Below are 14619 nucleotides of genomic sequence, written 5' to 3'. Positions count from 1 at the left end.
GCCATCTGGAAGATATGAACATCGTAGATGGGGAATACTGATTTGTAATTGCATGAAATTGCTTGGCAGTTTCTTCCCCTCTTATGCGCGGGGGCATTGAGAATTCATGAATATTTATCGCGTGTGGAGTTAAACGAGGTGAGCATAAACTAGGAGGTAACTAGCTGCATGCTAAGAACAAAGAGATGTTAATGAACGAGGTCGCAACAAACTGACAAAACATTTGTTTCTGTGGGCGAGAAGTTGATTTAGCAAAAGGTTAAGTAGGCCTACATAATTTCTAATATTTTTTTATTTCTATTAACAATTCTCACATGTGCATTCTTCGTTGATCCATACAGAACGCCTTAATACAATATTTTGACAATGTTTCCTGCATTACTTTCAGGACCTAAACAACTGTTTCATCAGTTATTATTATTATTAGTATAGTGAGCTTTTTTTTTTGAGGAAATTTGCATTTTCTTCAGCCTGAGGCTTATTCATTTGAATTTTGATGCGAACGGGCCTTTACATTTGCCCAAAATATAACTTTTTGGCATTTTTTGCTATTAAAAAGCAAACAAGCAAGCCCAGCCCAGGTGAGAAAAAGCAACGCAAAAGTAATGCAACACATTACATTCCATAAAAAGTAACTAAGTATTGCAATAAGTTACTTTTTTAGACAGTAAAGCAATATTGTAACGCATTACATTTAAAATTAACTTTCCCCAATACTGCTTACAAATTATTCTTCTGAGTTGGAACTTGAATAAAAACCAAACAGCTCAACTACAGTAGTAGACCAGACAGAAACTTATGGCGCTTTTCCATTACCAGTACCAGCTCAACTCAACTCGCCTCGTCTCGGCTCGCTTTTCGCTCCGTTTTCCATTTCAGATAGTACCTCCACAATAGTACCTGGTCGTCATAGCAACGCTGCAGGAAACTGCCGTGACTTTATCTTCTACGCGAGACACCCGCTACCCCCACACACAGGACAATGGAGGAAATCGAGTGTATGCTGTTTTTGGATGGTTTTGTTTTTGTTTTTGCTGTTTTTTTATTCAGGATACTCCGTCTGGCGCGTGCAATGATCAACCAGTGAATAGTGACGATTCTCTCTGACCAATCAGCAGTCTTTCCTGTTTTCACATCACATTTTAGTATCGCCTCAGCTCGCTCAGAACCTCGCCGAGGTGGTACGAAAAAAAGTACCTGGAAGCAGGTACAGGTACAACTTTTACACAGTGGAAAACCAAACGAGCGAGCTGGTACTGTGTAGTGGAAAAGCGCCAATAGTGTCGGCCCACATCTGGTAGCCTACATGTGGATTCCATGCATACCAGATGTAGGCCGGATCTGGGCCGACACTATGTTGCTGTCTGGCAGTACAAACGATTCCCGAACTGATGCTTTTATGAGTCAGATCTTTTAATGAATCAAAATTCATTAAACATTCAAGATCTGATTATGCAAAATTGTCATGTTTACCAATAAAAAGCTGCTCAGTTTGGAAGTATCCTCTGAGTAAGTGGTGCTTTGTGCATTGCTACACTATTGATAATGGACAATGGACTTTCATTGCCAAAAAAATTCCTCCTAAAGGTCAGAGTTACTGTTGTTCAGCGAATTTGAGCGGTCATTCATAGGAGTCCACGCGAATGTGGTTTTCTCGTGAGATTTACCCATGCAGCTTTTGCAAAGGTTTTGGATTCGTCCCAGACAGCAACATAGTGTCGGCCCAGATCCGAGCCACATCTGGTACCAGATGTGGGCCGACACTATGTTGCTATTTAGGGCCACATTGACCAATTGAAAGTCATTTCTTTGTTATATTGAAAATTCACCTTTTTGGCCTTAAAGGTTAAAGACCCTGTAAATCCGTAATTGATCAACAAAAACACCAATGATATCCTTGGTGTTCCTCCTTAAAAAAAAACAAAATGGAAAAAAAGTGGAACTCTGCCTACAATTAATACCAATATCCTGAATCTAACGGAGCAGAAACAGGATCAGCCCACCCAATTTACAACCCAGATGGACTGTGAATTTGTTGAAAGTAACAGAACGCATGACCGCAGCTTACATGTTAAGGCCCTGGACGTACAGTGAGTTCGTTTCATTTCCTTCTGTTTAGCCAATAATGACTTTTTCTGTTCCAGCGAACTCAAAGACGATGCATATTGTGTACCTAATAAGAGCCAGGAAAATTGCTTGTGGTTCCGCCGTTTGAGTATGCCGGCCAAGCCCCCGCACGAGGAATAAACTGGGAATTTTCAGCAGGACGGCTGCGATGAGGTTTGTTTAATGTGGCCGTACTCAGCTGCCACTGGCTAAATTGCGATAGTAATAGTGCAGCAAATTAAAGGCAATGAAATTGTTTGGATTAAATTAAAAAGGATAAAAACTGCTTCCTGTGCCAGTGACTCTAAAGGTACAATCTCGTTTGATTTAAGTGGGTTTTAATAAGGAGCATCAGAGGAGAGAGATAACAGGGAAATCGTTTGGAAGGGGAAAGCCATTATGCATGGAATAAGCGTCCTCGGGAGCCTGAGGAGTTGATAAAAGCACAAGTAATTTTTCATATTTATTTACACGCGCAGGGACACACACATAAAGCGGAGTGGGAGCAGAGCCCTTTGCATAACAAACGCCATTAGTCACAAAGGTTTATTTCTTTCATACGCACTGTCTGGATCTTTAACGCAACCCCGCAGGTCGTAAAGAGCTGTTAAAGGCATTGGTAATCCTATAAAAAACACCTGGATCATCTTAGAGCTCCTGATAATAAATGCAGCCAAGACTGCGGGCCTGTGTGGGGATGTCCAAACATGATGCTCAGAGATCAGCAATGTTCAATTTGAATGTCAAAAAGGATTCAGTATATGGGTCATGTTTTTATTGGTGTGGCAGATGCTGCCACATTTTTCAGACAGCAACGCACAGTTATTGAATTTTATAACAATTGAATTTTCTCAAAGCACAGATGAGTTGGACATAAAAGGTTTATGGACGTCGCTTTATAAACTTTACTGACACTGTTACTGCCAACTGAGCTTGTCAGATATACAGAGATTCTGCTAAACATTCACCATCAAGTCTTTCAACAGAAAGGAGGCGGGGGGAAAGCCACATCGGCATGAAAGTGAAATCTGGTGAATCTGGCTCGATTTGTTGAAAGGAGCTGACAGTTCAAGAGTGTCACAGCATGCGTGAGTGTGTATGTGTGTGACCACCTGCCAACAACACGCATTCATCACAGCTGTGAACTAGCGGCCCAAAGCAGAATACAGATATGCTGATAAATCAATGAGTTCAATACAAATGGATGATAAACCAGAGGACAAAATAATTGAAGCCTGGATTACAAAAATGAATAATCTTTCCACTTACTGTGAAAACTCATTGAAACACAGAATTTTCTTTTTTTTCGCTGATGTGAATGTTTAATTTATTTTGCATTTTTTTTAAGTTTTTAGCATACACTCATCAATGATAATATTCCAAATGAATGGCTCATTAATAAGCAATATTTATTAAAATTGTATTTAAGGGTCAATGACATTTCAGTTGCCTGCTTCTATAATAAAAATAAAATAAAAAATAAATACATTAAAAGGGCAATACTTACGGCACAACACAGATTTCCTATGATAATCCTGTGCATTTTTTTAGTTTCTGTAATTTACAATTATTTTGATATTATTGTTAAAAAAACAGTAAATAAATACATGAATTAAATAACAATAACAATAGTAATGTTAATATTATAAATTCAGTGACATGCTTCAATATAAAAGAAAAAAAAAAAAACATCACCTTAAAAACACAATTAATAATAATAATAATAATAATATTTTACACAATTATGATTCAACCTTTTATGACATTGAAAGGTTACTTCGTGGATGTCAAAAGCTAACCCCAAGAAAATTAAATTGATAAAATTAAATGATTTAAAAAAAAAAAAAGATTAAGATCTGCACATGTGTGCATTCAAGTTGTAAGGAAACTATTTGTCATTGATGGGTAAATCAATTGACATTTTAAAAAATGTTTTTTTTTTTTTTTACTTTTCTTTAACCCTTAAATGGATGAATGTTTTGCCACTCATTATTCCATATTAGGGTCTTTAGTGACCCGTATCTATATCTAACACGGATGTACCTCTAAACTGCCCCAATGGTATTTCATTGTTTGTTGGAACTGAGAAGGGTTTGTTTAGAGCTGCTGCTTCTCCACCATCATCACTGTAATCATTAGGACTCATTTCCCCAGATCATTCAGCATCTGGCTCGTATTCGGGTTCTGAAACATTCGATACATTACTCTCAGTTTAAATCATCGGGCTATTTCAAGATTTGCTGATGATACTTGTGTATTCTTTTGATTTATGGCTGTGATAATTACTATGTGTGATGCATCACGTCATCATTGTGTATCAGACATTGCCACCTTGAGGGATAAATGTAAATTCCTCTTATTGAGATGTCAGAGATTCAATATTGCTGCACAGAAAAAAAAAATCTTACACTATTACATACCTCGGGTCACTAACGACCCTATAGACTTTTTTTTTTTTTTGAATAAAATCAATTAGAAAACTGATATTGTTTTACTTTATTTTCTTGTTATATTGCTGATAATGAATAGATTGAGTAATACTAAGAAGGTGGAAGTCTAAATAAAAAATAAGGTCATTGGCTCAAGGTCATGGTGCAAAGGACCCACCGAATTACATTTTCAACAAACTACATTTTCAAAATATTTTTAGACATACTTATTTATCATCTATCCGTTTATCATTATTTTTTACATTATTTTATTATATGTTGTTTTTACAATTTTCTTCTACAACACCAACAAAAGACAAATAACTAAGTTTATTTATATCAAAACTAACTTTTTGGTAACACTTTATTTAACAGTGTCCTTGTTACATGTTACATGTACTTACCATAGTAATAACAGTAAATTGTGCATAATTACATGCAACTAACCCTTGAACAAATCCTAATCCGAACCCTAACCCTATTGTAAGTACATGTAGTTGCTTAATATTACTTAGTACTTAAATATATAATTACACTATAACAATGACACTTTAAAATAAAGTGTAACCAACTTTTTACGGTGCTCTTGTTACAGTGTAACTATACATAATAAGTACTGAGTAAGATTCATTAACAACATGTACTTACTATAGGGTTAGTGGTAGGGTTAGGTTTTAGGTTAGTTGCTTGTAATCATGCATAACTAGTATATTAATAACACAGAACGTAATATATGTAACAGAGACACAGTAAAATGAAGTGTTACAGTACTTTTTTTGTCACTTTTCTGGGAGCCCATGTATGTTTCACCAACGATAATGGACGTTATTTTTGGACGTCAGGCCTGTCATGTGATAACATACAGTATGTAATGACATACCTTCCCCAAAGTATTTGGAAAAGGAAATGTTTATATGTATCGTCTGTTTATGATGAGATCTGAGGTCATGGCTTTTTTTATACATAGAAGAAAACGGAAAACTTATACAGTTATAATATATTTAGGGCATTGGGGACACTGAGAATAGTATTGTACAGTGGCTGCCAGATGGATAATTGGGTGAGGGTGAGCAGTTTGTATTCGGCTTTTGGCACAGGAGGTTGGGCCGTTTCTCAGCTGGCTGGCTGGTGTAGTGTTACTGCAGCCTGGAGGCTGAGAGATCACTGTCCTGTCAGAGGAGGTGTCTTCTGCTCCTGCGACAGCTGTCCCAGGCACCAGGGAGGACAGGAGGAGCTTGAGGACACAGCGAGCTTCACGTGACTGACAGCGGCACAATCTCTTAGTCTCCTTCATCCTGAGAGTAAAACACACAGCCAAAGCAGGTTAGTGACACACACATGTCTATGAAACACATACATGGACACCTGTGAGTCATCTGTTCTTAACACTCGTGACTTTTAATATAAAAGTGACTTTAGTCCGGAATAAAATGGTGGTCTGAAATCTGACACTGTAGAGAAATAAATTAGTACAGAGCACGCCCCCTAAAAACCATTGCATTAAATCATGTTTTACACCTTGTGTATCTGAGATCACAAACATAAGTAATGCATTTTAGCATGCTAAAGTCAACGTGAAATCAGAATGGGCCTTGTGCTTTCTTCATGCAAGTTTCTGTTCCATTCAAAAAATAATAATATAAAAAACTTGCCAAAGTGATCTTTCATCAGAGTGTAAAAACGTGTTGCGCCTCTAAAACGACTTTGACATCACCAAGGTCTCTTACTTTTAAGCACCTCCCCTTTACCCCTTCATCTTTTTTTATGATCCAATCAATTCACCAAGGCCTTTTTTTAAACCACCTGGCTTCATTCTGATATGTACAGCCTAAAATGACTTTCTTTTTCCGCTGATAAGACCTTCCTCCAACCAAAGACACTTTTCACAATCCAATCAATTCCAAATGAAAAAAAATAAAAATTAGGTCGGACCCATTTTTTCCTCATGAACATTATGATTCTGACTCTGAAATATGTCACATTATCGAGGTAAAATGGGTAAGTTTCATGTTTACTTAAATTAAAGCTAATTATTATTTCTACTCTAATGCTAGGGGTACCCCTTAAAGGGATACTCCACCGTTTTTTCATATTAAACTATGTTATTCCCTTAACTAAGACGAGTTGATACATACCTCTCTCGTCTCAGTGCGTGCACTTAATCGCTCTAGCGCGCGGTGACACTTTGAAAGCACTTAGCTTACCCCAGTATATTCAATGGTATCTAACAGCAATGCATTTAGAAGTGACCAAACACATAAGCGTTCTCTTACGAGAGGTTCTCTCGTATTGCGTAAGCTCTGCTTACGCAGCGGGAAAAGCCTTCTTTTCTCGAGATACTGAAACCAAAAATTATCCTTAATTTCATATATTGTCAACGCAGTGCGGCTGCAGGCAGCTGAGCTAGAGCGGCATACTGCGCGCTCATTGGCTGCCGCGCGGCAACTGCTTAAGCCTACCAGTGAGCCTGGCGTGACGTCACGCCCAATGAGGGCGCGCACGACCTTGCGCGTCATAGCCCGCCAGAATGGGCGGCGTCAGAGCGTATATAAGGAAGGCTCGTAGGCTATATTCTCTGATTTCTGTCTTTTCAGCGAAGCACTCGCATCGCTGGTCTCTGAGAGGAAACCGTCGCCGTGGCCTTCTTGGATCAAGCTAACGAGCCAGCTTAGGACAGCCTGAGGAAGCCGGACGATCTCTTCGCCGCCTTCAGCCTGCCGTGCCAGCTCAGCTATCCGGCGATACATATCCTTCCGTGTTAAGCTCTTTGTGTGTATTGCTTTTCTCCGCAGCACTCTAAAAGAGCACGAGGCGTTGTTTCAAATGCCTCGCACCACGTGCGGCTCATGCCGCTCACCGCTCAGCGACGGAGACCGCCATCTTCTCTGCGCTCTCTGCCTGGGACGGGATCATGCAGCCGTCGCGTTTTCCTCGGGCGGCTGCGAATGCTGTGAAGAGCTGCAGATGTCGACCCTGCGGGCTCGACTCGCCCTCTTTTCAGACGCCGCTCCTGCCGTTGCTGGGCCGCGTAAGAAAAAACGCCGCTCACAACGCCCACCGGAGCCTGAGACACGAGCCAAGGCCTCGCCGGAGCCTCTCCCGCGAGCCTCGCTCTCTCCCTCTCCGCCCCCGCTCCCCGACGCGCAGCCGACGGCTCTCGCCCTCGATGCCGTCGACACAGCGGATGAAGCGGACGACAACGATCGGCTGGACACATGCTCCTTGTTAGCGTCGGACAGCGAGGCGTGGTCCGGCTCCGCCCGATCCACCTCCTCCACCAGAGCTTCCAGCAGGGCTCCCGCCGGAGTGGAGGCCGAGCTTCTCCACCTCCTCACTATGGCGGTCGAGCGTTTGGGCCTCGAGTGGTCTGCACCGGAGGTACCCCCGCCTAACAGGCTTGATGGATGCTTCCTGACCACCGGTCGCCAGGCTCCAGCGTCTAGACCGGCGCCGTTTCTGCCTGAGCTCCACGACGAGCTTTCTAAATCCTGGAACGCTCCAGTTTCGGCCAGACTCCGCTCTCCGGCCTCATCGACTCTCTCCCGCGTGGACGGAGCTACGGAGAAGGGGTATGACCGGATTCCACCGGTCGAACAGGCGGTTGCAGCGCATCTTTGCCCCCCATCCGCGAGATGGCGCTCAAAGGTTGCCCTCCCGTCCAAAGCCTGCAGGACTACTTCGGCGTTCGCCAGCCGCGCTTTCTCCGCCGCTGGGCAAGCCGCCTCAGCCCTGCACACTATGGCGGTCCTTCAAGTTCTCCAGGCGGACCTCCTCCGCCAGCTTGACGAGGGAGAACTGGACAGATCGGCCCTAACCAACCTGCGCAGTGCGACGGACCTTTCCCTTCGCACGACCAAGACAGCAGCCCAAGCGATCGGACGATCCATGGCTTCGCTGACCGTCATCGAGCGCCACCTTTGGTTAACTCTCGCCGATATGGGGGAACAAGAGCGATCCGTCTTCCTGAACGCCCCGCTCTCGCCTACTGGTCTCTTCGGCCCGGCAGTGAGCGGCCTCGTGGACCGTTTTTCTGAGGTACAGAAAGCGTCACAGGCCATGAACCTCTTCCTGCCCCGCCGCTCGAGCTCCGCTGCAGGCCGCTCTAGCCAGCCTCCTGCACGCAGCTCCGCACAGCGGCCGTCTCGACCCCCAGACTCTAAGCAGCGCCAGCGCGGCCGCCCCAGGTCCCGCTCCACCAGCCAGCACAGGCCGCCGCCCCCGCGTGGGCCTCGGCCTAAGGTAACGCTGAAGCCCGAGCCTGCTAAGTCCTCCTAGCACCCGTCGGGAGGAAAAGACGGGCGGCTCCCGCCGCGGCCGGACCACCGTCGAAACTAAGATGTATCCCTCTGCCAGTCCCCTTGTCAAAGGCTACTGCAGTAGTGCCTACAGCAGCCAACGAGCCAGTTTCGCAACTCTCTCGCCTGCACACAAACGCCGTTTTTACGGCGACCCAGATAAATCGAATAAAGAGCGTAATGTCTGGTCAGACGGCTCACGCCGTCAGTGTTATGAGTGTAGTAAACATGCCCACTTCCCAGTGCTCATCACTACACACAAGCACAAATTCCCCTGTGTACCCCACAGAGTGCACTCACATAAGGCGCGCTACGGCCGCTCGAGTGATAACTGTAGGTCACGTGCCCACACTTCAGTGCTCACACCTACACAGTGCTCGCTCTGTCCCACACGCTTGGGTAACGGAACATTCTGCCACTGGCCGCGTGTTAATACAGAGCCCTGTGCCCGCTACACAGCACGCACACTCTCAGCTAAACATGTACGAGCCAGCCACCGGCTGTGTGTTAATAAAGAGCCCTGTGCCCGCTACACAGCACGCACACTCTCAACTAAACATGCACGAGCCAGCCACCGACGGTGTGCTAATAAAGAGCCCTGTGCCCGCTACACAGCGCGCGCACCCTCATGTAAACACGCACAAGTCAGCCACCGGCTGTGTAATAATAAAGAGCTCTGTGCCCGCTTTACAGCACGCACACTCTCCGATAAACATCTACGAGCCCGCCCCGCTTCTGCGCCGCGAGCCGTCTCACAAAGCGCTCTCTCACAGCGCTGTTCAGCCGGCTGCCGCCATCTGCGAACCCCCGTTCCCCCTCACTGCCACTGCGCGATTCGCGCTTACACCGCCACAGATTCCCCGTCCCGCGCTGCGCGACGAGCGAGAGTCAGAGGCGATTCGACCCCTAGCTATGAGTGCGAATGCATGGAAAGCTATCCAGGGTGTGTCGAAGTGGGTACTGAACACAGTGATAAAGGGCTATTCGCTTCAATTCGCTCGCCGCCCTCCACGCTATCGCGCTCGGGCCGAGACTACAGTGAAAGCGGATGCAGCGCATCTGCTTCACACAGAAATAGCGAATTTGCTGCGCAAAGGGGCGATAGAACGGGTTCTCCCTCCGGGTTCCGAGGCAGGCGTATACAGCCGCTATTTCCTCGTACCCAAGAAGGGCGGAGCACTCAGACCTATATTGGATCTGAGATATTTGAACAAAACGCTTATGAAACGGCCGTTCAAAATGCTCACAACCAGTCAAATCCTCGCGCAGATTCGCCCGGGGGACTGGTTCATATCTCTCGACCTGAAAGACGCGTACTTTCAGATTCAGATTATACCCCGTCACAGGCCATTCTTGAGATTCGCCTTCGACGGCCAGGTATATCAGTACACTGTCCTGCCGTTCGGCCTATCCCTGGCACCCCGTACATTTACGAAGTGCATGGATGCGGCTCTCGCACCCCTGAGATCGAGGGGAATGCGAATCCTGAACTATCTGGACGATTGGCTGATTATAGCGCACTCGGCGGAGGAACTAGTTTCCCACAGAGAAGCGCTTCTCGGTCACCTGCAAAGCTTGGGTCTTTCCGTGAACTGGGACAAGAGCTCTTTAGCCCCCAGCCAGTCTATCACTTTTCTGGGTATAGACCTGGACTCGGCGGCAATGACAGCCAGACTGTCCGCACAGCGCGCGCGCTGTGTTCGACACCTCGCCGCCTCCTTTCAGGAGGGAAAAGTTTTTCCATTGAAAACTTTTCAGAGGTTGCTGGGCCACATGGCATCAGCAGCAGCTGTCCTGCAGCTGGGTTTACTCCGAATGCGTCCGCTTCAACGCTGGCTAAAAACGGAAACGCCCCGCAAAGCATGGATTTCAGGCCGTACTCCAATCAGAGTGACTCAGCGCTGTGTTACAGCCCTGCAGCCCTGGCTGACGGCCGAATGGTATCAGCGGGGAGTGTCGATGGGAACCATCGCACACCGCAAAGTGATCTCGACAGACGCGTCCAACATGGGTTGGGGAGCGACTCACGAAGGCAGTCCGATTTGCGGCCCGTGGTCGAATACGGAGAAAGACCTTCACATAAACTGTCTAGAGATGCTGGCGGTCGAGAGAGCGTTGAAGCACTTTCTACCGCTTATACGGGGACACCATGTGCTAGTTCGCTCGGACAACATGTCAGTGGTGTCGTACGTGAACCGCCAGGGTGGAATCAAATCCAGAACCCTGTGCGCGCTCGCAGAGCGCCTCCTATCCTGGGCTCAGGGCCCGTTGCGCTCCCTAAGGGCAGCTCATGTACCCGGTCGTTTGAACGACGGCCCGGACAGACTGTCCAGGGACAACGTTCCCCCAGGGGAATGGTCTCTACACCGCCAGACGATACAGACGCTTTGGCGTCGTTTCGGCGAAGCGAAAATCGACCTCTTCGCCACGAGCGAGAACGCTCAGTGCCAGAGGTTCTTCTCGAAACGGGAAGACGCGCTGGCCCAGACCTGGCCCAGCGCCCCGCTGTACGCGTTCCCACCGATCTCGATGCTAACTCAAGTGCTAGCGAGGATCAGGAGTTTGAACTGCGCAGTGCTCCTCATAGCCCCGCGTTGGGAAAACCAACCATGGTTCCCCGAGCTAATGAGACTGGCAGACACAGCCCCATGGCCGATTCCGGTGAGGAGAGATCTCCTCTCTCAAGCCCGAGGCTCGATTCTGCATCCCCATCCAGAGCACTGGTCTCTGCATGCGTGGATAATCAACGATTACTCGTTGGCTTGCCAGAAGGGGTAATTAACACGATCACGCAGTCCAGAGCCCCCTCGACGAGGCGGCTCTATGCGTCTAAATGGTCAGTGTTTAATAAGTGGTGTGTGAATAAGGGTTCTAATGCTCGAACCTGTGGAGTTCCACAGGTTCTGAAATTTCTCCAAGAGATGTTGGACGCGGGCAGGTCCCCCTCCACGCTCAAGGTTTATGTCGCGGCCATAGCAGCGTTCGCTGAGTCGGCGCGCGGCCGTGCACTGGGCAGAAATGAACTCATTACCCGCTTTCTACGCGGGGCCAGGAGAATGAACCCTCCACGGCCCCCGACGGTTCCTATTTGGGACCTGTCCCTGGTCCTGGAGTCCTTAAAAGCGCATCCCTTTGAGCCTTTGGACTCAGTGGAGTTGAAATACTTGACGCTTAAGACCGTTTTTCTGCTAGCTCTGGCTTCAGTTAAACGTGTGGGAGATTTACACGCGCTGTCCATCAGCGCGTCGTGCCTCGAGTTTGGACCTAACGACTCGTTAGCCATTCTCAAACCGAAGCACGGCTATGTCCCCAAAGTGTTAGGCACTCCCTTCAGGACTCAGGTCGTTACCCTATCGGCTCTGCCGTCCTCCAGCAGTGAGGAAGGGGTCAACTGCCTTTGCCCGGTCAGGGCGTTAAGGTGTTATGTGACGCGCTCTGCAGCCTTCAGGTTCTCAGAGCAGCTTTTCGTTTCGTTTGGCGGGCGCACCAAGGGTCGCGCCGCTTCGAAACAGACACTGTCCAGATGGATAGTAGACGCTATTGCAGCAGCTTATGCGTCAAAAGACCTGCAATGTCCGTTAGGCATACGGGCTCATTCCACCAGAGGCATGGCCTCATCGTGGGCATGGTCCAGTGGGATTTCCATTGATGACATTTGTAAGGCGGCGGGCTGGGCGTCCCCCTCCACATTTGTTAGGTTTTATAACCTGGAAGTTCCCGCTATGCAGGCTAAACTTCTGTCAGTCTAGTCGTGATTCGTGTCCTGCCCAAGGGTCAGGCTGTATTTCCGATTAGCTTGTCTGTTGAGCTGCACGCTCAGGGTATCAGTTAACATGAACCGGCAGTGCCGTTCTGTGTTTTTTCCCTATGTGTGCTTATGAACGTGTTGGCCCGCACCGCTGGCCACCTGTTAATCACCTCTATGTTTTTCTATGAGTCATATGTGATTGTTAGGCTCGCACGGCGTGGACAAAGGGTTCCCGCTGCGTAAGCAGAGCTTACGCAATACGAGAGAACCTCTCGTAAGAGAACGATACTTGGTTACTCACGTAACCTCGGTTCTCTCTAGAGAGGGAACGAGTATTGCGTTCCCTGACCGTGCTGAGCCTATCGCTCGCGTCGCTTCAGTCGACAGAAAACAGAGAATATAGCCTACGAGCCTTCCTTATATACGCTCTGACGCCGCCCATTCTGGCGGGCTATGACGCGCAAGGTCGTGCGCGCCCTCATTGGGCGTGACGTCACGCCAGGCTCACTGGTAGGCTTAAGCAGTTGCCGCGCGGCAGCCAATGAGCGCGCAGTATGCCGCTCTAGCTCAGCTGCCTGCAGCCGCACTGCGTTGACAATATATGAAATTAAGGATAATTTTTGGTTTCAGTATCTCGAGAAAAGAAGGCTTTTCCCGCTGCGTAAGCAGAGCTTACGCAATACTCGTTCCCTCTCTAGAGAGAACCGAGGTTACGTGAGTAACCAAGTATCGTTTTCCCTATTTAAAAACAGTTACACGAGTAGTTATACGACCAAGTATGGTGACACAAAATAAAACGTGTTTTTAAATAGGGAAAACGCTTATGTGTTTGGTCACTTCTAAATGCATTGCTGTTAGATACCATTGAATATACTGGGGTAAGCTAACTTAGCTAAGTGCTTTCAAAGTGTCACCGGGCGCTAGAGCGATTAAGTGCACGCACTGAGACGAGAGAGGTATGTATCAACTCGTCTTAGTTAAGGGAATAACACAGTTTAATATGAAAAAACGGTGGAGTATCCCTTTAAAGAAAACTTTTGACAGTTTTGAGATTATTTTATTATAACTTCTCAAAAATAGTGAAACATAAATAAATGGGCTAAATATAATGTAAAAAATAAAATAAAATAAAAAATAGAGAAGTTTCTTGAAAATTGTCCTTCACAAGTATAGAATAAAGTACACACTTTTTTAAACCACTATGGTTTGGAACAGTGTTATTTTACTATTAATTTTACGCTATTATAGTATTTATTTATATTTTGAATGCACTTTTATTTGTATATTGTCAGTTTTCATTTTTGTTTAAGTTTTAGTAATTTGTTGTGTTATGTGATTTTGTCTTTGTAGTATGCTTTTTAAAAATATTTCTATTTAGCTATAATCTATTTTTATTTCAGATTTAGTCATTTTAATACTTACACTTAAACTTATTTTATTTCAGTTAGTTGCCAAGTCAACATTTCTAATTTTCATTTAAGCTTTTTAAAGTTTTTCATCTATTATTTTATTTAAGCCTTATTTCAATTAACAAAATTTATTTTATTATTTAAGTCTGTTTTAGTTGACCTTTTGAAGTCGGGTTTCAAAGTGCACGTTTTTGAAAATGATACCGTTATTGTCTCCGTGTAAAATACAAAAACGTGAATTTGTGAAAACAGTGACATCATGTGCATACATGTTCAGTCTATAGACGCGTGTGTTTCTTTACAAAGGGACATCGCCACCTACTGGCCTGGCATGAATAATACAGCGTTTTTAGTTGTTTTCACGGATCCACGGATGTTGTCATCTGTACACGAAAGAAGCAAAGGAAAAACTTTTCAGTTTTTTTGTACAACGTTGCCCTGAGCCATCTAAATGAAATTGAATGAACTTTTACAGTATAGGCTACTGTCACATTCAGTCTTAGTTTCATTATCAAGGACTTTTAGTTTGCTTCTCTTTGTTTTCCTGTTTCCCGTGTTTCTGTGTTCCCGCTTGTATTTAGGTGTCATGATTATTCATTATATGATTGATCATAGTTCACCTGTTTTGGATT

This window comes from Scardinius erythrophthalmus (genome assembly GCF_964197995.2).
Source record: "Scardinius erythrophthalmus genome assembly, chromosome: 14".
NCBI lineage: Eukaryota > Metazoa > Chordata > Actinopteri > Cypriniformes > Leuciscidae > Scardinius > Scardinius erythrophthalmus.
The sequence above is the reverse complement of the archived record's forward strand: the minus strand, read 5'-3'. Positions refer to the sequence as shown.